The sequence below is a fragment of the Schistocerca cancellata genome, chromosome 1 (genome assembly GCF_023864275.1).
Source record: "Schistocerca cancellata isolate TAMUIC-IGC-003103 chromosome 1, iqSchCanc2.1, whole genome shotgun sequence".
Lineage (NCBI taxonomy): Eukaryota > Metazoa > Arthropoda > Insecta > Orthoptera > Acrididae > Schistocerca > Schistocerca cancellata.
The window spans coordinates 72,520,906-72,547,407 of NC_064626.1; the positions used below are offsets into that span (position 1 = coordinate 72,520,906).

The following is a 26,502-nucleotide window of genomic DNA, read 5'->3' on the forward strand; positions in this document are numbered from 1 at the left end:
CCGTTTAACTCTCGTGGTGTTTTGTTACAGACGGACGAAGGATGAGCTACATTAACCACGGAAACCAACTTTGCAAGTCAATTTTGGCATTTAGAAATTTTTTCACACATTCCGCATCCAGTCACAGACGTTTTGGAAAATCTTTTTAGGAATTACATCGGATATGAGTATCATGAACGGATCGATCGACATTTCTAAGTGCGCATCTCAGTCATTAACGCCGTCACATAAAACAATCAGTCTGAAATGATGTTCAGGTGTTTCCAACACTGTTTACAGATTGTAAGATCATTTCCGGAAATAGACGAGGCGCATATTTTCCCACAGACTACATGCTGTGAGGAAGAAAACCCGAAAGGTAATGTTTAAATCATACACGAAAAAGAAAATAAAGGTACATCTTATTACTCAGTAGAACGTTAAAATAAAACAAACAGTATACACTGAAGCGCCAAAGAAACTGGTATAGGCATGTGTATTGAAATACAGAGATACGTGAACAGGCAGAATACGACGCTGCGGTCGGCAAAGCCTATATAAGACAGCAATTGTCGGGCGCTGTTAGATGAGCTCCTGCTACTACAATGGCAGATTATCAAGATCTAAGTGAGTTTGAAAGTGATGATGATGATGATGTTTGGTTTGTGGGGCGCTCAACGGCGTGGGTATCAGCGCCCGTACAATTACCCAATCTTTTGCTCAGTCCAATTTCGCCTGGAGGATGATGAAATGATGAGGACAACACAAACACCCAGTCATCTCGAGGCAGGTGAAAATCCCTGACCCCGCCGGGAATCGAACCCGGGACCCCGTGCTCGGGAAGCGAGAACGCTACCGCGAGACCACGAGCGGCGGACATCAGAGTTTGAAAGTGGTTTTATATTTGGCGAACGAGCGATGGGACACAGCGTCTTCGAGGTAGCGATGGATTGGGGATTTTCCCGTACGACCATTTCGAGAGTGTACCGAGAGTATCAGGAATCCGGTAAAACATAAAATCTCCGACATCGCTGAGGCAGGAAAAAGATCCTGCAGAAGCGGGATGAACGACGGCTGAAGAGAATCGTTCAACGTCACGCTAGTGCAACACGTCTGCAAAACGCGGTGAGCACTGTATTGTTAGGAAACAAAAAAAAAAAACAATATAGTGCTCACCGCGTTTTGCAAAGTGAAAAGGCGTCTGTAAAGACGAAATTACCCAAAATACATTAATATGTGTGCGCAGTGCTCTCAGAACGCAGAAGATGGATCAGACACAACATAACATGACGAACTATCAATGCAGGACACCGTACAGATAAACAGTTCAAAATGGCTCTGAACACTATGGGACTTAACTTCTAAGGTCATCAGTTCCCTAGCATTCATGCCCGAGGCAGGATTCGAACCTGCGACCGTAGCGGTCGCGCGGTTCCAGACTGTAGCGCCTAGAACCGATCGGCCACTCCGGCCGGCCCGTACAGATAGTTCTGCAAAACCATGTAATGTAAAATCACGTTCTCAATAAACAAAACCCATTCATGATGGCACAGAAGTGGCGAAATATCTTTGTGTAACACGAAAAACTGTGTTTTTGCATACAAGGTGGAACATATATCCAATAACTGACAAATGGGGATGAGTGTGGGGGTGGAGATACATTTAAATGTTACTTCTGTACATTTCTTGAATAACTCGGAAACCGCCGTCTTCAGCGGAAACGTATCCCAGTACAAAATTTAATTACATTCAGTTTCCCACGAAAAGGTCTTGTTCAATTTTATGTAGGACTAACAGTTTGTCCATAGCGACCAGGAGAATACGAAAATCTCGGGCTTTCGTTTTTGAAGGGCAGATATAATATTGTGCGATGTATCAAACGACATCAGTAGGAGCTACTGAATCACCCTCTATTGCTCACAAATGAATATTTTTGATGTTGTATTGCACTTCAGACTGACCACTACCGCAGCTCGATAAGGTACGAAAATATGTCGATTTTTATTTTACGTTTGTAGAAAACAGCATGCATCCCTCAAATCCCTTTACATCTTAATGGTGTGGATTTTCTCTGATTCGGCCTTACGAATAGAATGTGCCTCTGGCCCTCTCTCCTGTTCTCATGTATTCCACAGAATATTCACCAGACACGATACAGAAGCAATGAAAAAAAAAAGCAAAACAAAAAACAAACAAAAAGCCTTGGGGCTAGAAACAGAACACGGGTAAGGCAACTGACATCCTGCATTTCCGCGGGCCGGATCGGACGGTGCCGTCCTTTTGTTACGTCTGCGCGACGAGCTTGGGCAACAGCCGGCACAGCACGCAAGTCACAGCGAGGGAACAAGGAACTCGTTCCCACGCTGACGCACGCTACCTTTCACATTTCACCTGTCGGCAGACAGCCATGAACTGTTTCCGGAGCACGATAGCCCAAAGTTCAGGTTCGCCGGTGTTACTGAGGTCCAGTCATTCAGATTCACTGTGACTGTTCCCACGTCCACGACTTTCCCGTTTACATCACGTACAATAAAAACACAGCTGCTCCAGTCAGCTCTACGAACACAGCTACCAATATGATAGCGAGATGAAATGTTATTCGGGATTCACTCCCGTGACAGCGATTTTATCTTGGGTGTGTGTATGTGTATGTGTGTGTGTGTGTGTGACAGAGAGAGAGGGGCGGGAGAGGGGGGACGGGGAGATAGAGAGAGAAGAAAAGGCTTCCTCATAGCTTTACTCTTTTATGAAAATGGTCTGACGACAGACCCCTGCTTCAATTTCTGGCCAAAGCATTTTCGCCAGGATATGTGGACAGGAGAGATTCTCCATGCCGTTAATGTCAGCTTTCGTCGTCGTTGTTGTCAGGTCGCTTGGTCCTCGCACAGCATTTACAACAGAGAAAAATATTTGACGGCCCGACGTAAGGCAGCCAGGCACGATAAAAGCTAAGCCATGGAGGCGGGCTCGAATCTTGACAGCGGGATAAATTTTCATCGCCAGTATTTCGCTAGAAAAGTGCTCGTGGATCAGTTTCTGTACTCTATTCCGAATCGCCACGCAATGTCATGGAGAAGGAGTGAACGAAGATCAGGGTTTAACGTTCCGTCGACAACGTGTGCTTTACAGACAGATGGCGCGGAATTCGCCCGTAACATTTTCAAGGAAACTGTCCATTAATTCTTCTTTCTGCATGTCAATAGCACCGAGATGTAACCGCGCACCTTTTTTTTACGAGATTACAGCTCTCACGAAGTCAGCGCGCTAACGAAGAAAATAAAAGCGAGCAGCAGCAAGTATCATTGCCACGATATTGTTCAATGACCAGTACATTTGCTCGAGACTAACAAAAAGCGAGATTTAAAGGTAACCTTTCTGAAGACGTTACCAAATTACCGGAGGTGGAACAAAAAAAAAAAAATGGCTCTGAGCACTATGGGACTCAACTGCTGTGGTCGTAAGTCCTCTAGAACTTACAAGGGAACATCCCCATCGCACCCCCCTCAGATTTAGTTATAAGTTGGCACAATGGATAGGCCTTGAAAAACTGAACACAGATCAATCGAGAAAACAGGAAGAAGTTGTGTGGAACTATGAAAAAATAAGCAAAATATACAAACTGGGTCGTCCATGCGTAAGATAAGCAATATTAAGGGCCATATGAGGCGAGGAGCGCCGTGGTCCCGTGGTTAGCGCGAACAGCTGCGGAACGAGAGGTCCTTGGTTCAGATCTGCCCTCCACTGAAAATTTTGCTTTCTTTATTTTCGCAAAGTTATGATCTGTCCGTTCGTTCATTGACGTCTCTGTTCACTGTAATAAGTTTAGTGTCTGTGTTTTGCGACCGCACCGAAAAACCGTGTGATTAGTTGACGAAAGGACGTGCCTCTCCAATGGGAACCGAAAACATTTGATCGCAAGGTCATAGGTCAACCGATTCCTCCACAGGAAAACACGTCTGATATTTTGTATACGACACTGGTGACAGCATGTGCGTCACATGACAGGAATATGTTGTCGACCCACCTAACTAGTACACTTGGCGAATGGGTGAAAAGTTTCTTCTACCTTGCCCGATTTAGGTTTTCTTGTGGATGTAATAATCACTCCAAAAAAAGTGATGAAAACATAAGAGTTTTTCACATAAACTGAAGTTAAAATTTTCGGTCGAGGGAAGATTTGAACCAAGGACCTCTCGTTCCGCAGCTGTTCACGCTAACCACGGGACCACGGAGCTCCTCGCCTCACATTGCCCTTAATATTGCATATCTTACGCATGGACGACCCAGTTTGTATATTTTGCTTATTTTTTCATAGTTCCACACAACTTCTTCTTGTTTTTTCGATCGATCTGTGTTCAGTTTTTCAAGGCCTATCCACTGTGCCAACTTATAACTAAATTTGATGGGGGTGCGATGGGGATGTTCCCTTGTTAGAACTACTTAAACCTAACTAACCTAAGGACATCACACACATCCATGCCCGAGGCAGGATTCGAACCTGCGACCGTAGCGGTCGTGCGGTTCCAGACTGTAGCGCCTTTAACCGCTCGGCCGCTCCGGCCGGCCGCTGGAACAAAAACATTGGTGAATGGACCCTACACTAAATGCATGTATGCATGCACACACATGTGCATGTGCATAGACAGAGGCGGCGAGAAGTTACATGTAGCAAAAGCACTCCATCTTCAGGCCATGAGTGGCCTACCGGGACCATCCGACCGCCGTGTCATCCTCAGTGGAGGATGCGGATAGGAGGGGCGTGGGGTCAGCACACCGCTCTCCCGGTCGTTATGATGGTATTCTTGACCGAAGCCGCTACTATTCGGTCGAGTAGCTCCTCAATTGGGATCACGAGGCTGAGTGCACCCCGAAAACTGGCAACAGCGCATGGCGGCCTGGATGATCACCCATCCAAGTGCCGACCACGCCCGACAGCGCTTAACTTCGGTGATCTCACGGGAACAGGTGTATCCACTGCGGCAAGGCCGTTGCCACGGCACGTAGCGTTATCATTATTTATTTATCGTGTGGATTACATGTACAATTCACAGCAATATTTACACAATGAAGTACAAAACGAATATGCAAAAACTCTCGTGTGCTTTGACCTTACGGAGTAATGTCAAAAGACTATCCATTCCAATGTTGTTCAAGAGGCATTGGAAAATTTGTGGTAAGGTCTTATGGGACCAAATTGCTGAAGTCATCGGTTCTTAAGCTTACACACTACTTAATCTATCTTAAACTAACTTGCGCTAAGGACAAAACACACATCCATGCCCGAGGGAGGACTCGAACTTCCGACGGGGGGAGCTACACGGACCCTGAAAAGGTGCCTCAGACCACGCGGCTTCAAGAGCCATTGATGACATCATTTGTGTCTCCACTGAAACATGTCTTGTGACTTTATTCTACACTCCTGGAAATGGAAAAAAGAACACATTGACACCGGTGTGTCAGACCCACCATACTTGCTCCGGACACTGCGAGAGGGCTGTACACGCAATGATCACACGCACGGCACAGCGGACACACCAGGAACCGCGGTGTTGGCCGTCGAATGGCGCTAGCTGCGCAGCATTTGTGCACCGCCGCCGTCAGTGTCAGCCAGTTTGCCGTGGCATATGGAGCTCCATCGCAGTCTTTAACACTGGTAGCATGCCGCGACAGCGTGGACGTGAACCGTATGTGCAGTTGACGGACTTTGAGCGAGGGCGTATAGTGGGCATGCGGGAGGCCGGGTAGACGTACCGCCGAATTGCTCAACACGTGGGGCGTGAGGTCTCCACAGTACATCGATGTTATCGCCAGTGGTCGGCGGAAGGTGCACGTGCCCGTCGACCTGGGACCGGACCGCAGCGACACACGGATGCACGCCAAGACCGTAGGATCCTACGCAGTGCCGTAGGGGACCGCACCGCCACTTCCCAGCAAATTAGGGACACTGTTGCTCCTGGTTTATCGGCGAGGACCATTCGCAACCGTCTCCATGAAGCTGGGCTACGGTCCCGCACACCGTTAGGCCGTCTTCCGCTCACGCCCCAACATCGTGCAGCCCGCCTCCAGTGGTGTCGCGACAGGCGTGAATGGAGGGACGAATGGAGACGTGTCGTCTTCAGCGATGAGAGTCGCTTCTGCCTTGGTGCCAATGATGGTCGTATGCGTGTTTGGCGCCGTGCAGGTGAGCGCCACAATCAGGACTGCATACGACCGAGGCACACAGGGCCAACACCCGGCATCATGGTGTGGCCGTACACCACTGGTGATCGTCGAGGGGACACTGAATAGTGCACGGTACATCCAAACCGTCATCGAACCCATCGTTCTACCATTCCTAGACCGGCAAGGGTAACCTGCTGTTCCAACAGAACAATGCACGTCCGCATGTATCCCGTGCCACCCAACGTGCTCTAGAAGGTGTAAGTCAACTACCCTGGCCAGCAAGATCTCCGGATCTGTCCCCCATTGAGCATGTTTGGGACTGCATGAAGCGTCGTCTCACGCGGTCTGCACGTCCAGCACGAACGCTGGTCCAACTGAGGCGCCAGGTGGAAATGGCATGGCAAGCCGTTCCACAGGACTACATCCAGCATCTCTACGATCGTCTCCATGGGAGAATAGCAGCCTGCATTGCTGCGAAAGGTGGATATACACTGTACTAGTGCCGACATTGTGCATGCTCTGTTGCCTGTGTCTATGTGCCTGTGGTTCTGTCAGTGTGATCATGAGATGTATCTGACCCCAGGAATGTGTCAATAAAGTTTCCCCTTCCTGGGACAATGAATTCACGGTGTTCTTATTTCAATTTCCAGGAGTGTATAATGTGGTCAAAGATCTGCTTTGAAGTTTCAGAGTCACACAGTGGGTTGTCCGAGAGTCCCAATTTGTACGTAAATGACTTAGTTCTTCCGTATCCACATCGGATTCAGTTCAGCTGACACCGTGTTCTTCCAGACAGATTCAAGCGTTCAACTCACTAAACTCGACCACATTTTTGTGCTGCGGACAGGCAATAGTAGTGTGATGATTCGTATTATGGTGGAATGGAGCAACGCATAAGCATAACGTTCTTTTTTTAGAAATTGATACAAACGGAAACGAAGATACATTGAAACATTAGTTAGCGGCATCCTGCGCAAAGCAACTGTCCTGACCTTAGCCTTAAGTGATATATGGAAACCACAAAAGACTTAAGTCTGGGTGGCAACACGAGGATATTAACTGCATGAGAGGCCAGTGTCACACCGTTGCACCATCTCGTTCTTTGGCAGAAGCTGTGAGCGGAAAACGTTTTTACGACTTATTTTCGGAACGGAAACTGTTCGTATGCCATGTTCGTGTCTACCGCCGACAAATATAACGACTGATAACTTGGAGCTGGCGCGACAAGTCCTGACACAACATCGGCTGTTGTGTCTTCGACAGACACTTGAGGAATCCGGAATTAACAAGACGAGACGCGACGCCATAAAAAAAGGTCCATATGGCTCTGAGCACTATGGGACTTAACATCTGAAGTCATCAGTCCCCTAGAACTTAGAACTACTTAAACCTAACTAACCTAAGGACAGCACACACATCCATGCCAGAGGCAGGATTCGAACCTGCGACCGTAGCATCAGCGCGGTTCCGAACTGAAGCGCCTAGACCCGCTTGGCCACCACGGCCGGCCGCGACGCCATCGTCTGCAGCGGTGTGGGTAAGCGGACTGATGAACAGAAGGCAGCACAAACGGAAACCTCTTGAGGTTTCTCTGATGCGCGTGACAGAGATCCATTTGTTTCCGCTCTCCGTCACGACCAGCTGCTAAAAGTTGGATTGGATTCACTGTGGCGACGTACTAATGCAAATATTTTGATTTGTTGCCGGTTTTTGGTAGAGCAAGAGAGCGAGGCAACTTAGCTCTGCCCAGAAGACAAAGAGGATGTCAGTCACTGTCCTGGTGCAGGAATCGACTTTACCAGGAAACATAACACTAGGATGTTATCCTGTGGTCGCGTTAAGAACCCGCCAAGAGCGTACCTGCAAAGACCGTTGCGGTTGGTGACGTGGGAATTTCTGAGTACAGAGGACTCTCTGAAGCCAAACAGAGGAAAATTTCAACAGTTTTAATGATAGCATAAGAGGTCCCGGCAGGCAGGCTGTGAGAGCAGACGTGCAGTGAAAGGAGCCTCTGCGTAAAAAGTTACAAATGCTGATGGTAATTTCAAGGTGTAAAAAGTTACTGATCAATTGTAGACCATGATAGTTGTTGAAACAGCTACACGCACTTTTTAGCATTCCAACATCCGCGCCTCGCTCGACGCTAGAGACCACACTCCACTGAGCTTCATCGTCGCCACCGCAGACCTTCGCAACTGTTTCCTTGATTTCATCCACGCTCAACAGAACTGTGTGAGTTTTTCTCATCACACCTTATTCGTATGAAATCCATGAAGAATAGATTCCATTTTAAACAGGCTTCTTGCGTTCACATCCTCTTTTCCATGACCAATTCATATCCCCCCCCCCCCCCCCCCCCACACACACACACACACCTTTTTACTCTGAACTCTGTCAGCCGTCACAATACACCTGTTCAAGCCAGAATGTAATGAAGAATCGACGCCCTTAATCCAGAGCTTGTATGTGTAGGTAATATTCTGATTAAGGCTAAGATCACATGACAGAAATCTGACGCTCGTTTTCAACTTACGACCGATCACATGAGCTCACGTTAACCAGCGTTCACGAGAAAAATGTTTTTGATGCAGACGAAAGCGCGTTGACGCGCGGTCAGAAGGCTAAATGGCGCCCGTGAGCTGTTCAGTAGGTCGTGCGTTCCGTCGTGACCAGACGAATTTTCTGTGTGTTTCTCTAATTTTTCTTTGATAGACGTTGCGAAAAATGAGAGAAACCCAAGGCGAGAATATCGACATCGAGCTACCAATGGAAGACGCAGAAACAGACCAACACGACGCCGAGCTTGGGAAGAATTGGTTTTGATCTTCTGTGAGAGAAACCACTCAAGAAAAAGAAAATAGGTAAGAAAAGCTTAATCGTTAACAAGTTCACCTCCGTTCGTAACATACGGTATGTATGTGCAAGTCTAGACTCATTACCAAAGTATTCGGTACATTCAGTCTTAAAGTTACCCTCTGATGAAGTGGGTCGTCCAATGTGAGTATCATTCGTACTTCTGGGATTACCTTCTAAGATGTCTTCGTATTTAAATCCAACTGTCGTACCAACGTTGCTGTGAAGTACTGTACCTTATTTTTCAATGTATTCGGCCCAATTCACGCTGACATCCATGAGCGATGTAGTTTTCTCCACTTGTTACGCGCTATACCAACAGGATACCCCCAAGATATCTAAGTGCAAAAGTTAGCCTATAACTAAATATATTTTTTTATATATAAGTCGTTGATTTCCGCCGTAGGGTCTCAAATTTCTCATCAACCTAAATGCATCGTCTCCTAAGACCACATTAAGGGAGTGCCAGGAGGAAGATTTCTGTTACAGGCCTTTGTTTCGGTGTATCCTAAGATTTACCAGTGAGTTTTTCATACAGAACAGAATATCTGAAAATTCCTGAGTCGGTGTCTTTTCCACAAGCGCAAATGACTATCAAGATAATGCGGTAGTCAGTCACAAGAGCAAAAAATGTTTCTAACTGAAGCATGAGAACTTGAATATTCTGGATTTTTGTATTCTGACATGTTTACCAGCGAGAGCTCCGACGCAAAGAGGAAACACTGCGTAATGTTCAAGTCCTACAGATACTTCAATCCACTTTTCTTCATCTGGTGTTCGCATCACAATATCTCCCAATTTCATCTAGATAACCTTGCAACTTGATGAATTACCCCAGGTATGGTCGATTTTCCAATTAATATTAACAGCGTAGCTCCGCCACTGAACAAGAGCTGTTCAGATAACAGAAACCGAAACAGACGGCGAGAGAATAATGGCATCGACTAACGAGCTCCACAGCTCGTCATACGAACTCTCTAGGAAATCGATCGCTCGTTATCGTGCGTCCACGCGCGTTACATCTGGAATTAGCCTAATGCGAGCGGTAACTCTTGCTAAGGTTTCGTCGAGTGATATTAATCTGGCAGCAGTTTACCAACTATTTATCTTAATGGGCCACGCAAGTACAGTTGTTCGAAGCGCTTAACCAGGAGTTGGCTGTTAATTAACTGCAGGAGGGAGGAAGGAAGATTTGGGTTTTAAGTACTGTAGACGATGAGGTTATTGGAGCACAAAATCGGATCAGGGAAGGACGAGGAAGAAAATCGACCGTTCGCTACTAAGGAACCATCTAAGCATTTACATTAAATTGACTAAGGAAGACCAGAATCTCGTTATCGGTACGTATCACCACCTCGTTCGATAATGCGGGTGTGTCCTACACACACTACGCAGAACCCTTTTTTTAGGTCAACAGTTCTCTGTTCGCGAGTACTTTGAATCTTACACAGAGATATGGTCCGGATGCGAAGTCACATAATTATTTTTTATTTTCTTGTCATCAGTCTGGTTTAATGCGGTCCTATAGGAATGGGAAAAACTAACCGATTAAAACCGACACCGCTATTTTGATTCTGAACAACCGGTATTCTTTAGTATTTGTTTGCTTACGGTTATAACAGGTCTTTTTTATTCTTTCTTTTAATAATCGTGAAGAAAACCATATCTCGTTTTATCATAGCAGTGGTGCTAAAATTGATCGTTTTTAAATAAAACCTTTTTAAAAACGAGTAACATTTATTCGAAATTTCCATTGGGTTTTAAACAGTGGGTTCCTATAGATTATGGTAAAGTGATCGTTGCTATTTTAACAACTTCAACAGTTACAAATAAGGAACTAACACATGGCAAAAGAATCGGTACAGCATTCCTGAGACAACAATGTGTACCTGAAGTACTTTACTACCCAGAAGCAGCGATCCTTTTGTTTTTAGGAAGCAGAAAAGAAGGTGTATGCCAGGCTTGACACTGGTAGCCCAAAAATATTTATCGTTCGTAGGAAATTCTGAGGCATCTGAAACATTAGTATCGTTCTTGAATGACACTCTTAGGACGAAAGAGATCGACTTACAGACCACCACATTATAGAACGAGTACTTATGAACAGGTTGGAGAATAAATATTGCACAGTTGATTAACTGATTACTGATTTTGGAACTACTGTCAAGTAACTGTTACTGGTAAACGTACCATTTTGCCTAGTATCTAAACTGTTCATTTGAATTTTTGAAAGAGCACTTTTAATTTTGCCATCTCACAATCAATTGTATTCAAATTCCTACTAAACAGTAAATAAATATACTGACTACAAAACTGATTTTTCATCCGAAATAATTAAAGAAAAAGAACGCTAGCAATTTTAGACGTAAGCTTATTATTTGTCTGCCATTTCTATGACATAATAAATGAGAGAAGAAATTAAAACAAGTTAAAAAGTTAACAATTTATTCATTGTTTATAACAGAAGTACAAAGTAGCTAACTGTGTCTACATAGTACGCCTTTGTCTGTAGACGTATGAAGGGGAAGAGTTCTCCGATCTCGGTTTTCACCCTTTAGAGCTGAATATTCGTAATGACGAAATAGGTAGTTGTATGTCCTCGATTACAACGTAACTTTTGAGGAGAGTTTCAAAAAATTAATGTCAGTAGCAGAATACTGGATTTTCTTTAGTACTCAAACCCTCTTCAGTTTCTGAGAAAAGAAGCGAACTGTATACAGACTAAGTTTTCTTTATGTATTTTATATCATATGTTGATTCTTCGTATTTTGAAGCATATACAAAATTTTGAGGGAGTTTTAGAATTTTTAAGTCTTTGTACCATGTCTATATTTATTATTGGAAGTAACAATAATAGAAAGCCGAAAATCAATCAATTCAGAAAGTGGTCAATTTGAGCGATTTTAACAGTCAGGTTAAATTGGAGATGAAAAAAGGTATAATCGCAAACAGGTTATCTCAGCGATAACCACCGTCCATAACGGCCCGCCACGACTTCCGTTTCGGCACGATATTCTTCATCTTAAAATAGGATTTACACAACCTACATCCTGAACTATTTCTGTCTTCCCCTGCAGCTCTTACACTCTACAGCTCCTCCTAGCATAGTGGTAGTTATTTCCTGACGTCTTAACATATGTCGTATCATGCTGGCGTTTCTTCTTGTCAGTGTTTTCGACATACTTCTATACTTGCCAACTGTGTGGAGCATCTCCTCAAGGTTGAGTGTATTCGTAAACAAGCCTTTGGCGAGGTCCTGGAGCACGTTACCAAGGATTGCCAAAAGTGACCACATGAAGGTTACTTTCAACGAAAATAGATGTACACCGAGGTGAAAAATGTTATGTGCTAGCGATATGCACATATACAGATGGAGGTAGTACCGCTTACACAAGGTATAAAAGTGGAGTGCATTGGCGGAGCTATCATTTGTACTCAGGCGATTCATGTGGAAAGGTTTCCGACGTGACTGGACACACGACGGGAATTAACAGACTTTGCACGCGGGTTGGCAGTTGGAGCTAGAGGCATGGTATATTCCATTTCGGAAATCGTTAGGGGATTCAATATTCCGAGATCCACGACTGTGCGGAGAAAACCAAATTTCAGACGTTGCTTCTCACCACGGACATTGCAGTCGCCGAGGGTCTTCACTTAACGAAAGAAAACAGCTGCGTTTGCGTACAGTTGTCAGTGGTAACAGAAAAGCAACACTGACTGAAATAACAGCTGAAATTAATGCGGGACTTAAGACGAAAATATGTGTTAGGACAATGCAGCGAAATTTGGCGTTGATGGACTGTGACAGCAAACGAAGCCTTCGCTGAGAGCACGACATCGCCTGCAGCGCCTCTCCTGTGCTCGTGACCATATCGTTTGAACCGTAGACGACTGGAAAGCCATGCCCTGGTCATATGAGGGTCGATTGCAGTTGGTAAGAGGTGATGGCAGAGTTCGAGTGTGGCGCAGAATCCACGAAGCCATGGACCCAAGTTGTCAACGAGGCATTCAGCAAACTGGTGGTGGCTGCATAATGGTGAGGGGCGGCCGCTGTGGCCGAGCGGTTCTGGGCGCTACAGTCTGGAACCGCGCGACCGCTACAGTCGCAGCATCGAATCCTACCTCGGGCATGGATGTGTGTAATGTACTTAGGTTAGTTAGGTTTACGTAGTTCTAAGTTCTAGGGGACTGATGACCTCAGAAGTTAAGTCCCATAGTGCTCAGAGCCATTTGAACCAATGGTAAGGTTTGTGTTTACAAATAATGAACAGGGTCCTCTGCTTCCACTAAACCCATCACTGACCATTGCAGCCACTCAATCGCTCCATGTTCCCAAATAATGATGGAATTTTTATGGATGAAAAAATTTGGAAATTTGTGGCAAGTTCTATGGGATCAAACTGCTGTCATCGGTCCCTAGGATTGATTGATTGTTTTTAACAGGAAAGCTAAAACAGCTTAGGTCTGACCCGTCACTGCCCGCACCGAAACTAGGTTTATTGTGCGGTATCGCTCCCTGAATATGTAGGAAAGCCAACCAATGCTCTTAAATAGTGCAAGGAGTCTCTCTATCAGTTTTTTGTTAGACACAATTTCTTCAGGTCTAGTTGTCCCGAAGATTCTGTATCTTTTACTCTCCAATGCCATGCATTCGAAGATTAGGTGTGAAGGCAGTTTCTTTACCCTCATCGCAGATCCTACATTTAGGGTCCTCTTCCATTATACAGATTGTGTGTAGGTATTTTTTGTAGTTCCCATGGCCGGTCATCAGTACAGTCATGAGTTTGATCTCGTTCCTGTTCAATCCCAGGATTACAGAGCTTTTTTAAAACCATGGCCTGGGCATCATTACCTAACCATGTTTTTGTTTATGGACTTTGGTCCAATATCCTACGTGCTGTTTCCTAAGCCAGTTCCGTACTTCTAATTTGATCGTAGCCTTGGTTTCCTAGGCTTAGACACTACTTAATCTAACTTAAACTAACTTACAGTAAAGAGAACACACACGCCCGTGCCCAAGGGAGGACTCTAACTTCCGACGGGGGGAGCCGCGCGAACCGTAGCAAAGCGCCCTAGACTGCACGGCTACCCTGCGCGGCTTTTATGGATGCCGATGCGCCTTGTTACCTGGTCACAATTACTCGCGATTGGTTTGAAGAAGATTGTAGACAATTCGAGCGAAAGACTGGGAACCCAGATCGCCAGACATAAATGCCACCGAACATTTACGGGACAAAAATCGAGAAGTCGGTTCGTGCACTGTATTCTAGACCGGTATACAGATAGCATGGCTCAATATTTCTGTAGGGGACTTACAACGAATTGCTGAGTTCCCGGGACTTCGAGTTTCTGCAAAACGCCGCGGAAAAGGAGGTCCGATACCATATTAGATTACTGGCCATTAAAACTGCTACACCAAGAAGAAATGCAGATGATAAACGGGTATTCATTGGACAAATATATTATATTAGAACTGGTATATGATTACATTTTCACGCAATTTGGGTGCATAGATCCTGAGAAATCAGTACCCAGAACAACCACCTCTGGCCGTAGTAACAGCCTTGATACGCCTGGGCATTGAGTCAAACAGAGCTTGAATGGCGTGTGCAGGTACAGCTGCCCATGCAGCTCCAACACGATACCACAATTCATCAAGAGTAGTGACTGGCGTATTGTGACAAGCCAGTTGCTCGGCCACCATTGCCCAGACGTTTTCAGTTGGTGAGAGATCTGGAGAATGTGCTGGCCAGGGCAGCAGTCGAACATTATCTGTATCCAGAAAGGCCTGTACAGGACCTGCAACATGCGCTCGTGTATTATCCTGCTGAAATGTAGGGTTTCGCAGGGATCGAATGAAGGTTAGAGCCACGGGTCGTAACACATCTGAAATGTAACGTCCACTGTTCAAAGTGCCGTCAATGCGAACAAGAGGTGCCTGGATTCATCCGAAAAAACGTTTTGCCATTCGTGCACCCAGGTTCGTCGTTGAGTACACCATCGCAGGCGCTCCTGTCTGTGATGCAGCGTCAAGGGTAACCGCAGCCACGGTCTCCGAGCTGATAGTCCATGCCGCTGCAAACGTCGTCGAACTGTTCGTGCAGATGGTTGTTGTCTTGCAAACGTCCCCATCTGTTGACTCAGGGATCGAGACGTGGCTGCACGATCCGTTACAGTCGTGCGGGTAAGATGCCTGTCATCTCGACTGCTAGTGATACGAGGCCGTTGGGATCCAGCACGGCGTTCCGTATTACCCTCCTGAACCCACCGATTCCATATTCTGCTGACAGTCATTGGATCTCGACCAACGGGAGCAGCAATGTCGTGATGCGATAAACCGCAATCGCGATAGCCTACAATCCGACGTTTACCAAAGTCGGAAACGTGATGGTACGCATTTCTCCTCCTTACACGAGGCATCACAACAACGTTTCACCAGGCAACGCCGGTCAACTGCTGTTTGTGTATGAGAAATCGGTTGGAAACTTTCCTCATGTCAGCATGTTGTAGGTGTCGCCACAGGCGCCAACCTTGTGTGAATGCTCTGAAAAGCTAATAATTTGCATATCACAGGATCTTGTTCCTGTCTGTTAAATTTCGCGTCTATAGCACGTCATCATCGTGGTGTAGTAATTTTAATGGCCTGTAGTGTAGGTGTCCGCTGCTGGTGGTCTCGCGGTAGCGTTCTCGCTTTCCGAGCTCGGGGTCCCGGGTTCGATTCCCGGCGGGGTCAGGGATTTTTCCTGCCTCGAGATGACTGCGTGTTGTTGTGTCGTCTTCATCATCATGATTCATCCCCATTACAGTCGGAGGAAGGCAACGGCAAACCACCTCCATTAGGATCTTGCCTAGTAAGGCGGTGCGGGTCTATCGCATCGTTCCCCTACGCTCTGTAAAGAAGCATGGGACTTCATTTCCAATTTTTCAGTGTAGGAGGTACGGCACGACTTTTGTCGCATCAGTGTATTTCCTCGCCCGACGCGGCAGAGAGCGAGCACCGGCTTTAGGTGAGCTCGACAGCGGGCAGGCGCGCCTGGCACCGCCGCGGCAGTAGTCTGGCGGCCAGGCGCTAACTTTATTACCGCCCCGGCCGGCAGCGCCCGCTAACGAGGCGGCCGCCTCTACTGTGGCTGGCAGGCGGCAGCTGCCTGCTGCGCCGCGCCTCTGCCACTGTTCCAGCCGCCGACTCGATACTCCCGTCCAACGTGGCAATTCAGCACCAACAAGCCGCTCGCTCTACGCTCCATCCCAAAATTATAATTCCTTAAGGGGCTCCGGAACGCCCTTCACTTGCAATGTTAAAACAACGCTTATAAATTACATCTTTCTTCACAAAGTATTTGAGGTAGGAAGTTGAACTTTTTACAGATTATTTATTGGAATATGGGCTACAACTTAACACAGGGATTTTACAAAATTTTAGTTCAGTTATTAAAGATGATTTTTTTCAATTGTAATGAAAATTCACAACATTTTTTTTGCAATTTTTTATTTATATATTCAAAATATACAGTTTTTTGGAAAAAGGCTGTGTTAAATTATGCAGAAGGTACTGTGTAACATTTACTGAAAGTTTGAAACAAATATGTTTGCAAGATCCTTAGAAAACATGTAATTAGTATGAGAAAATAAAAGTTTTCGGAATCGAGCGACAAAGATTGGATTAATTTTTTAGTGCATTCCAGGTCCATAGGATGGATTATCTTCATCCTCTGCAAACTCCTCCTCCAGCTTCCTCTTGTTCCTCCTCCTGTTTACTCTTGCTTGTATTTCTAGACTCTTTACAGCCCTGTCTGCAGCCCGAAGGCGCTCCTTGTCTAAAGCAAGCATCGCTCGTACCATGTTAGAACCTATCTTCATTCCCATATTTCTAAATACCTTGCACCTTACAATGTTGCCATCATTGAAAGTCGCAACAGCATCACACACACCAAAGTGAAGTGTTTCTATCCCAACAAATACAGTCTTGGGGATTCTCGACCATATAACACTATTTACACTTTCATTGCGGTTTTGAGTTTTTCCGTGAATACACTTTTTCAACAGTTCAGGTGCTGCTAAGTCTCTGAAAATAGGTTTTATCACCTCCATTATTGCATGAGGCTGACTATGCTTATGAGTGTACACTTCACCAGTTAGCAATCCTTTGTTATATTTACACCAACTGTCTTCTTCTTTGGGACACAATCTATGTTGGGGATTTTCATCGGTTGAAGAAGTGTGAAAAAAAAGAGCCCAAACAGCCTTCTTCATTTCGTCGACACTTTGTGTATTTTGCCTAATAGCCATTCCATAATAGTTCTGTATTTTGTCAATTACACTGTCAGTTAACCTTCCCTTCCCATCCAACCCTTTACCATCACTGAGTTTTTGTTTTTTGTACGAAGCTTTCAGTCGCCGAAGTCTTGTTCCCATTCGCTTCTGTACGTGTCCAATACACTCAAATTTCTGCACTACAACATCATCACCATAGGGCTTCAGTCCTTGAACATGTTTGAAACTTTCAGAATCACCGTCACCAAGGTAATTAACATATCGCACAGCGCCACAGTGGGTCACGCCCATGTAGAACACACTTCAAAAAAAAAATTTAAAAATAGTTGTAGTCTTCGGAATTGAATAAATTATATATCTATTAAAAGGTAATAGTCTGCAGATTCAGAAAACGCAAAAAAGTAAAAATTGAACTTTTCATGATTTTGAGCCTTTCCGGAGCCCCTTAAACGAGCCGGCAACCACCGTGAAGTTTTGTGCGTCACATCACCCACACTCCGATAAAAGTAGCTTTGTGACAGACTGTGGTGGCGGGAGTCACTGCAACCAACTACGCCACACGGAGCTCCGCACTCTGGATGTATCTACAGAACAGGCAACACACGACCACGTGGGCGCCCGAAAAGGAATTCCGATTGTCTGCAAGCTGACCCTAAAGTCGTCGGCACATGGACAGTGTATTGGAGCGTTGAGCGTGCCGAGTTTTTGACGTAGCATGGAAAATGCACGTTGAGTAGTCTATTCGAACGCGGACAGCAATATCTAGCATGTCAGATATTGTGAACTTGCGTCTGAACGCTGAAATGGAAGAACATCACGTATGTCATATGACGCCATATCCCTCTTCAGTACAGAGTTGCGAGGTCCCATGTTGGCTTTCAGCTATACAGGGTGGTCCATTGATCGTGACCGGGCCAGGTATCTCACGAAATAAGCGTCAAACGAAAAAACTACAAAGAACGAAACTTGTCTAGCTGGAAGGGGGAAACCAGATGGCGCTGCCACAGGTCAAACGGATATCAACTGCGTTTTTTTTTAAATAGGAACCCCCATTTTTTATTACACATTCGTGTAGTACGTAAAGAAACATGAATCTTTTAGATGGATCACTTTTGTCGCTTTGTGATAAATGGCGCTGTAAGAGTCACAAACATATGGCTCACAATTTTAGATCAACAGTTGCTAACAGGTAGGTTTTTTTAAATTAAAATACAGAACGTAGGTACGTTTCAACATTTTATTTCGGTTGTTCCAGTGTGATACATGTACCTTTGTGAACGCATGCTGTTACTGCGTGATTACCTGTAAATACCACATTAATACAATAAATGCTCAAAATTATGTCCGTCAACCTCAATGCATTTGGCAATACGTGTAACGACATTCCTCTCAACAGCGAGTAGTTCACTTTCCGTAATGTTCGCACATGCATTGACAATGCGCTGACGCATGTTCTCAGGCGTTGTCGGTGGATCACGATAGCAAATATCCTCCTACTTTCCCCACAGAAAGAAACCCGAGGCGTAAGATCCGGTGAACGTGCGGGGCATGGTATGGGGCTTCGACGACCAATCCACCTGTCATAAAATATGCTATTCAATACCGCTACAACCACACGCGAGCTATGTACCGGACATCCATCGTGGTGGAAGTACATAGCCATTCTGTCGTGCAGTGAAACATCTTGTAGTAATATTGGTAGGACATTACGTAGGAAATCAGCATACATTGCACCATTCAGATTGCCGTCGATAAAATGGGCGCCAATTAACCTTCCTCCCATAATGCCGCACCATACATTAACCCGCCAAGGTCGCTGATGTTCCACTTGTCGCAGCCATCGTGGATTTTCCGTTGCCCAATAGTGCATATTATGCCGGTTTATGTTAACCGCTGTTGGTAAATGACGCTTCGTCGCTAAATAGAACGCGTGCAAAAAATCTGTCATCGTCCCGTAATTTCTCTTGTGCCCAGTGGCAGAACTGTACACGACGTTCAAAGTCGTCGCCATGCAATTCCTGGTGCATAGAAATATGGTACGGGTGCAATCGATGTTGATGTAGTATTCCGTCCGCAGCTCGTGGTCGTGCGGTAGCGTTCTCGCTTCCCACGCCCAGGTTCCCGGGTTCGATTACCGGCGGGGTCAGGGATTTTCTCTGCCTCGTGATGACTGGGTGTTGTGTGATGTCCTTAGGTTAGTTAGGTTCAAGTAGTTCTAAGTCCTAGGGGACTGATGACCATATATGTTAAGTCCCATAGTGCTCAGAGCCATTTGAACCATTTGTAGCATTCTCAATGCCGACATTTTTGAGATTCCCGATTCTCGTGCAATTTGTCTGCTACTGATGTGCGGATTAGCCGCGACAGCAGCTAAAACACCTACTTGGGCATTATCATTTGTTGCAGGTCGTGGTTGACGTTTCACATCTGGTTGGACACTTCCTGTTTTCTTAAATAACGTAACTATCCGGCGAACGGTCCGGACAGTTGGATGATGTCGTCCAGGATACGGAGCATCATACATAGCACACGCCCGTTGGACATTTTGATCACAACAGCCATACATCAACACGATATCGACCCTTTCCGCAATTGGTGAACGCTCCATTTTAACACGGGTAATGTATCACGAAGTAAATACCGTCCGCACTGGCGGAATGTTACGTGGTACCACGTACTTACACGTTTGAGACTTCTACAGCGCCATCCATCAGAAAGCGAAAAAAATTGCTCGAACTACAACACGAATATGGAATAAAAATGGGGGTTCCTATTTGAAAAAAAACACAGTTGATATCCGATTGACCTATGGCAGCGCCATCTAGCAGGCCAACCATAGAGCCATCTGGTTTCCTCCTTCAAGCTAGACGAGTTTCGTTCTTTGTAGTTTTTTCGTTTGGCGCCTATTTCGTGAGATATTTGTCCCGGTCACTATCAATGGACCACCCTGTATATGCCGTTTCTAAGCATCAGAAAATTGAGGATCTCACGAAAATCGGTCGTTAATTGTACGATCTGTTGTAATTAAAAGAAGTGAATTGTCGTATTGATGGTTAAAGAATTATTGTAACTAGCGTATTATGAAAACATGCCGTTTCAAGGCACACTGAGGATCCATAAAAAAACCCAATGTTCTTGGTAAAAGTTGTTGTAGTGAAATGTCAAGTAAAAAGAAATCTGCCATCAAAGATTTTAAGAGACGGTAGAATGCAATGAGTAGGATGTAATGAGGATCCGGCACGACAGCTCAGCGTGTTCAGTCAGAGCGCTGGCTGCCCTATGTAACAAACAAGAGAAGTTAAGCGAAGTATTTAACGATGAACTTGAAGGGGTGTCATGTGACGTGCGCCCAGACTAAATGCCGAGAACAACGAATAAAATGATTAAAAAGAAAGTAGAGAATTCTAAAGTAATGCAGTTGACGTGTCTGTGGTTCGTGTCCCACTGGGTCCAAATACTCATAATTCTTTAGTAACTTCAGCGTTTTCTAATAGGTTCTAATACTTCCTTATTAATTAAGTAACATTATATTCTATAATATTCAATGTTATGTAAATGTAAGTACGGTCTCTCTGAGGAGTAAGTCAAGTCTGTTCGACTGACAGCTTCCACTACTTGCAGTATAACACATTTTGCACTTTGTTTCATATTTCACATGTTGTAAAGATTTCGCTATTGTACAGGAACAGTGCTCAAGTAAGAATGACCTTAGGGTTTTATTAAAAGGTGAGAATGATGAAATAATTTTTATCTTGCGTTGAGAACTGTTCTAAATTTGTAACGCACTATCTGTAACGGAACTTTTGTAACTGGTCTCCTTACTGACTTTGCTTTTTGCCTTATGACGTGTTCACGTGTATTGAAAAAAAAAAATGGTTCAGATGGCTCTGAGCACTATGGGACTTCACATCTGAGGTCATCAGTCCCCTTGAACTTAGAACTACTTACACCCAGCTAATCTAAGGACATCAAACACATCCATGCCAGAGGCAGGATTCGAACCTGCGACCGTAGCGCTCGCGCGGTACCAGACTGAAGCGCCTAGAACGGCTCGGCCACACCGGGCGGCTACATGTATCGAAGTTTTCTTTATGTATACTACAGACAGAACAACACTACTAGCATATGGACGAGAGAGGAAATGTGCATTTTAACAGAGCTAACGTAGGGATTTTACTCCCGTCCGTTGTGATTTGCGAGCCAGATACAGCCGACGACTGGCGCTGGTGGGCGCTGCGATCCGGTCCACCACGTTGAGGCACACTGATTCCGAGCGTTCAGCAACAAACTGAACTCGGCACGCTCAGTGTCCACTTTCGACCGAGCGAGATGGCTCAGTGGTTAGCACACTGGACTCGCACTCTGGAGGACGAAGGTTCAATCCCGCGTCCGGCCATCCTGATTTAGGTTTTCCGTGGAACTTCCTAGCAGATTAAAACTGTGTGCCGTACCGAGACTCGAACTCGGGACGGAGTTAGAGTCTCGGTCCGGCACACAGTTTTAATCTGCCAGGAAGTTTCATATCAGCGTACACTCCACTGCAGAGTGAAATCTCATTCTAGGTTTTCCGTCATTTCCTAAATCGTTTCACGCAAATGCCGGGATGGTTCCTTGACAGGACACGGCCGACTTCCTTCCCCATCCATTCCTAATCCGATGAGACCAATAATCTCGCTGTTCGGTCTCTTCCCCCCCCCCCCCCCCCAAATCAATCCAATCCTTTCAGTTTCGTAAGCACAGCTCGTGTGCCGGTCTCGTAACACTCGACTCGCTGAGACATCAGACTTAACGTATTTCAGTCTGAGTATAGTTCGGTAATGAAGGAAGGTGTTTCAAGAAGTACAATAACAAGAAATCATCTGAGAGAAAAGTTTCATTCAGGAAATCAAGCCTCGCGGTGTGGCTGTGCGGTTAGAGGTGCTATGTCATGAATTGCGCCGCCCCTCCCACGGGAGGTTCGAATGCTCCCTCGGGCATGGATGTGTTATTGTCTTTAGCGTTAGTTACGTTAAAATAGTGTGTACGTCTAGGGACCGATGACGTCGGCAGTTTTGTCCATTAGGAATTCACACACATACCAACATTTTCAGGAAATCAAAACTGTTCACAAAGCTATCAAGGCACTGCCAGCTATAATTTCTCCACGTAATCGCCGCGGTTGTCTAAATGGGCTCACAGAAGCTTAATATTTATTGCAAAATAGATGATATCGCGCAATAATACTGACCTTCTGAGATCCGCACTGACTATTTGCGCAACACACGCCACTGAAGAAGACCGCAGAGCTTTAAAAATATGGATGCTCGCTCAATAATACGTATCGTGTAAAGGTGATATTGTGCAATACAACGCAGTTCCTGTCAGGACTTCGTGATTTGCGGACACGCAAACCACTGATATAGTGACGCCATATATCAGGAAAGACAGTTAAAAGCAATCATTTGTTGAAGTGCACTTAGGGGAATAGTTCGATCTCTTATTTCCTAATTAGCCTTAGAAACATTCGACAAAAATGTTTAAGCGCAGGGTAATAACTATGGAACTACTTATGTCTTCCTTTCAGAAGCTTGAGTTATTTATTGCGGTAAAACATAACAGCACTACCTACAGACCCTCTACAATAATGTAGCTCGCTCTTTTCAGATTTACAGATCGCTTCCAGCGTTGTGGAAAGTGGAATCAAGCGAGTATATGAACAGTATCTTTTTTTCTGTACACAAGGTATAACGAAGTTCATCAATTTGTTGAAAGACTGCTCGTTCATCCTTGAAAAATAAATTCCCGTAGTCTTGTGGCTCTGCTGCAACTTCTCTTAGCATTTTAGCACGGACGTATGTGGAACCCCTTCCACGCCACTTCTACGCCCATCTTCCTATTCACTTTTTTTTTTCTTTTTGCAACACGTCGCGATTGCAATCGCAATAAATCCGAGTCCTACATTACCGAGCGCCGACATGTCCGCTACGATGACAGAGTTCTAACTGACGCGTCCCGGGAATAAATATTGCGCAATAGTATTGTGCCATTCTTAGCCTCGCGCTTTCGTACAATATATGACTCATTATCATTGCGCAATAAATACTGAGCGTATGAAGACCCCTTCAACATTTAGAATTACATTACACCTTCAGCTGCTGACGGGCGTTCGTATGTATCAACGGGGACAGGTGAAAATGTGTGCTCTGACCGGGACTCGAACCCGGGATCTCCTGCTTACATGGCAGACGCTCTATCCATCTGAGCCACCAAGGTCAGAGAGCATAGTGTGATTGCACGGACTATCTCGTGCACGCCTCCCGCGAGACCCACATTCTCACCTTGTATGTCCCCACATATGTGTCAATGTCCACTGTATTCGTAGTGTCCCACCCCAACACAATCATTACTCTTGGAAGACATTCCTACCAAGTCCCGTAAGAGTTCGGGGAATATGTGTGCATCCGCATATCCATATAAGTATACCTTCAACGTTTGTCCATCGCCAAACCAGTGTGTGGAAACCGACGTAGAAGAAATCCTGGCCGGCCGTTGTGGCCGAGCCGTTCTAGGCGCTTCAGTCCGGAACCGCGCTGCTGCTACGGCCGCAGGTTCGAATCCTGCCTCGGGCATGGATGTCTGTGATGTCCTTAGGATAGTTAGGTTTAAGTAGTTGTAAGTTCAAGCGGACTGATGACCTCAGATGTTAATTCCCATAGTGCTCAGAGCCATGTGAACCACTTTTTGAAGGAATCATTGACCTGGTCTAGGAGCCATTTAACAGCAGCCTTCCAAATAGATGAAAATCAGTTTGTGCGAGATTCGGCCTAAATGGTATTCGAATAAAGCTGCAGCTATCCAGTTACACAATCTTTTACAATCCTATTAAAATACTAATTTCAAATATAAGGTTGTGAAAATAATAATTTCAATTGCTGCTGAGCGATGAGAGAAGGGCGACAAGTGGGTATAGATCTTGTTGTTAATGAGATTCGGGCACATTTATTACACGTCGCGAAAAACAACTTCAGAGACAAAACTCAGCTTCGAATTGTGGGAAATGCAGTAGCCGGAAGAGAGTTGTGCTTGTGGTGTAAACGCAGAAACAATGAGTCGTAATCTCACGCAGTCTCCGACCCATCGCCCGTAGATAAACAGGAAAATTAATGCGACGTATCAGTCTGTTTTTGCTTTATATACATTCTACAGTGATGTGTCTATATTTGCGCCAGACTAGGCCTACTGCAGTTATTATGTATACTGATTTAAGAACTGTTACTAAGTTATTGTTCGCAGCTCGTGGTCTTGCGGTAGCGATCTCGCTTCCGGCGCACGGCGTCCCGGGTTCAATTCCCAGCGGGGTCAGGGATTTCTCCTGCCTCGAGATGAATGCGTGTTGTTGTGTCGTCTTCATCATCATTCATCCCCATTACGGTCGGAGGAAGACAATGGCAAACCACCTCAACTAGGACCTTGCCTAGTACAGCGGTGCGGGTCTCCCGCATAGTCCCCTGCGCTCCTCGGAGTATGGGACCTCAGTCAGTAAGTTGTTATGATGGGACACAGTGCCAATAATTTCACTTCAGGAATACAACATTTATTGTTAATCCAGTGGTCAGTCGCTTCCTTCACAAAATGAACTGAGTGTAGTATGCACTCTTTTTTATATTAATTGCTAACTGGAATTTTATTTCTAGTTATTCTTTGTTTTTCGATTTAGTGTTTTGTGGACTGATCGACGCCCGCAGCAGCTGAGCTGTCAGATGCGAATTCTAGGGTCCTCCTCCTGATTTTTATACTGTTAAACTGTTTTTTCAAGGGATTTTTATTTTAGGCCCGTTATAGTGGTGGTTCACCCGAGATAGATTATGATAACACCAAATTACATGAACTTCACCGCCCGAGATACGATCTTCAATTAATTTTTCGAAAAGGGATCGGCTACACGAAATCACGCGTAACCAAAGCTGTATACGGTGGGGCGTTTTTGCGCAAGTGCAACACCTTTCGGAAGTAATCCCGCGTGTTTCCTCAGAACCGTTCTAGCGTGACACAATAATTGGCGGCATTCACTTCTCTCCACTGGCGAGGAAAGCAATCAGCAGCGCACTCTGCATGCCCCGAAAGACTGTGGCCACAAAATCGCTCTCGGATAATACAGGGTGATTCAAAAAGAATACCACAATTTTAGGAATTTAAAACTCTGCAATGACAAAAGGCAGAGCTAAGCACTATCTGTCGGCGAATTAAGGGAGCTATAAAGTTTCATTTAGTTGTACATTTGTTCGCTTGAGGCGCTGTTGACTAGGCGTCAGCGCCAGTTGATGCTAAGATGGCGAGCGCTCAACAGAAAGCTTTTTGTGTTTTTGAGTACGGCAGAAGTGAATCGACGACAGTTGTTAAGCGTGCATTTCGAACGAAGTATGGTGTTAAACCTCCTGATAGGTGGTGTATTAAACGTTGGTATAAACAGTTTACAGAGAATGGGTATTTGTGCAAAGGGAAAAGTTCTGGACGGCCGAGAACGAGTGATGAAAATGTAGCACGCATCCAGCAAGCATTTGTTCGCAGCCCACGAAAATCGACTCGCAGAGCTAGCAGAGAGCTGCAAATTCCACAATCAACTGTATGGAGAGTCCTACGAAAAAGGTTAGTTATGAAACCTGAACGTCAACTACCCGAGGCGATGGATCGGCCGCCAGGCAGCCCGTGACAGAGCACTTCATCACTGGCCTCCAAGAAGCCCTGATCCTACCCCTGCGGTTTTTTCTTATGGGGGTATGTTAAGGATATGGTGTTTCGGCCACCTCTCCCAGCCACCATTGATGATATGAAACGAGAAATAACAGCAGCTATCCAAACTGTTACGCCTGATATGCTACAGAGAGTGTGGAACGAGTTGGAGTATCGGGTTGATATTGCTCGAGTGTCTGGAGGGGGCCATATTGAACATCTCTGAACTTGTTTTTGAGTGAAAAAAACCTTTTTAAATACTCTTTGTAATGATGTATAACAGAAGGTTATATTATGTTTCTTTCATTAAATACACATTTTTAAAGTTGTGGTATTCTTTTTGAATCACCCTGTATTATTCTGAACATATTTTTTGGGAAACGGGGGAGAGTGGGGGAGGGGGAGGACGGCGCGCGGCAAGGAAGTCTGCCCAACGACAATGCTTTCTTCGTCACAGGTGTTACATGACGCACTCATGTTTCTTCCTCTGTGACGATACAACGCATTAATGTGACTGGACCGTGT

At 45.3% G+C, this 26,502-nt stretch overlaps 1 protein-coding gene and 1 non-coding gene across 3 annotated transcripts in view; both read right to left on the reverse strand.

Annotated features, from left to right (window-relative positions):
- The window catches only part of LOC126165243 (protein-tyrosine sulfotransferase-like), a 1,037,382-nt gene that overhangs the window by 823,225 nt on the left and 187,655 nt on the right, over positions 1–26,502 (reverse strand). The gene's annotated exons all lie outside the window — the stretch shown is intronic.
- Positions 23,447–23,528, reverse strand: Trnat-ugu (transfer RNA threonine (anticodon UGU)). The gene has a single exon. It is a non-coding gene; the product is annotated as a tRNA-Thr (tRNA).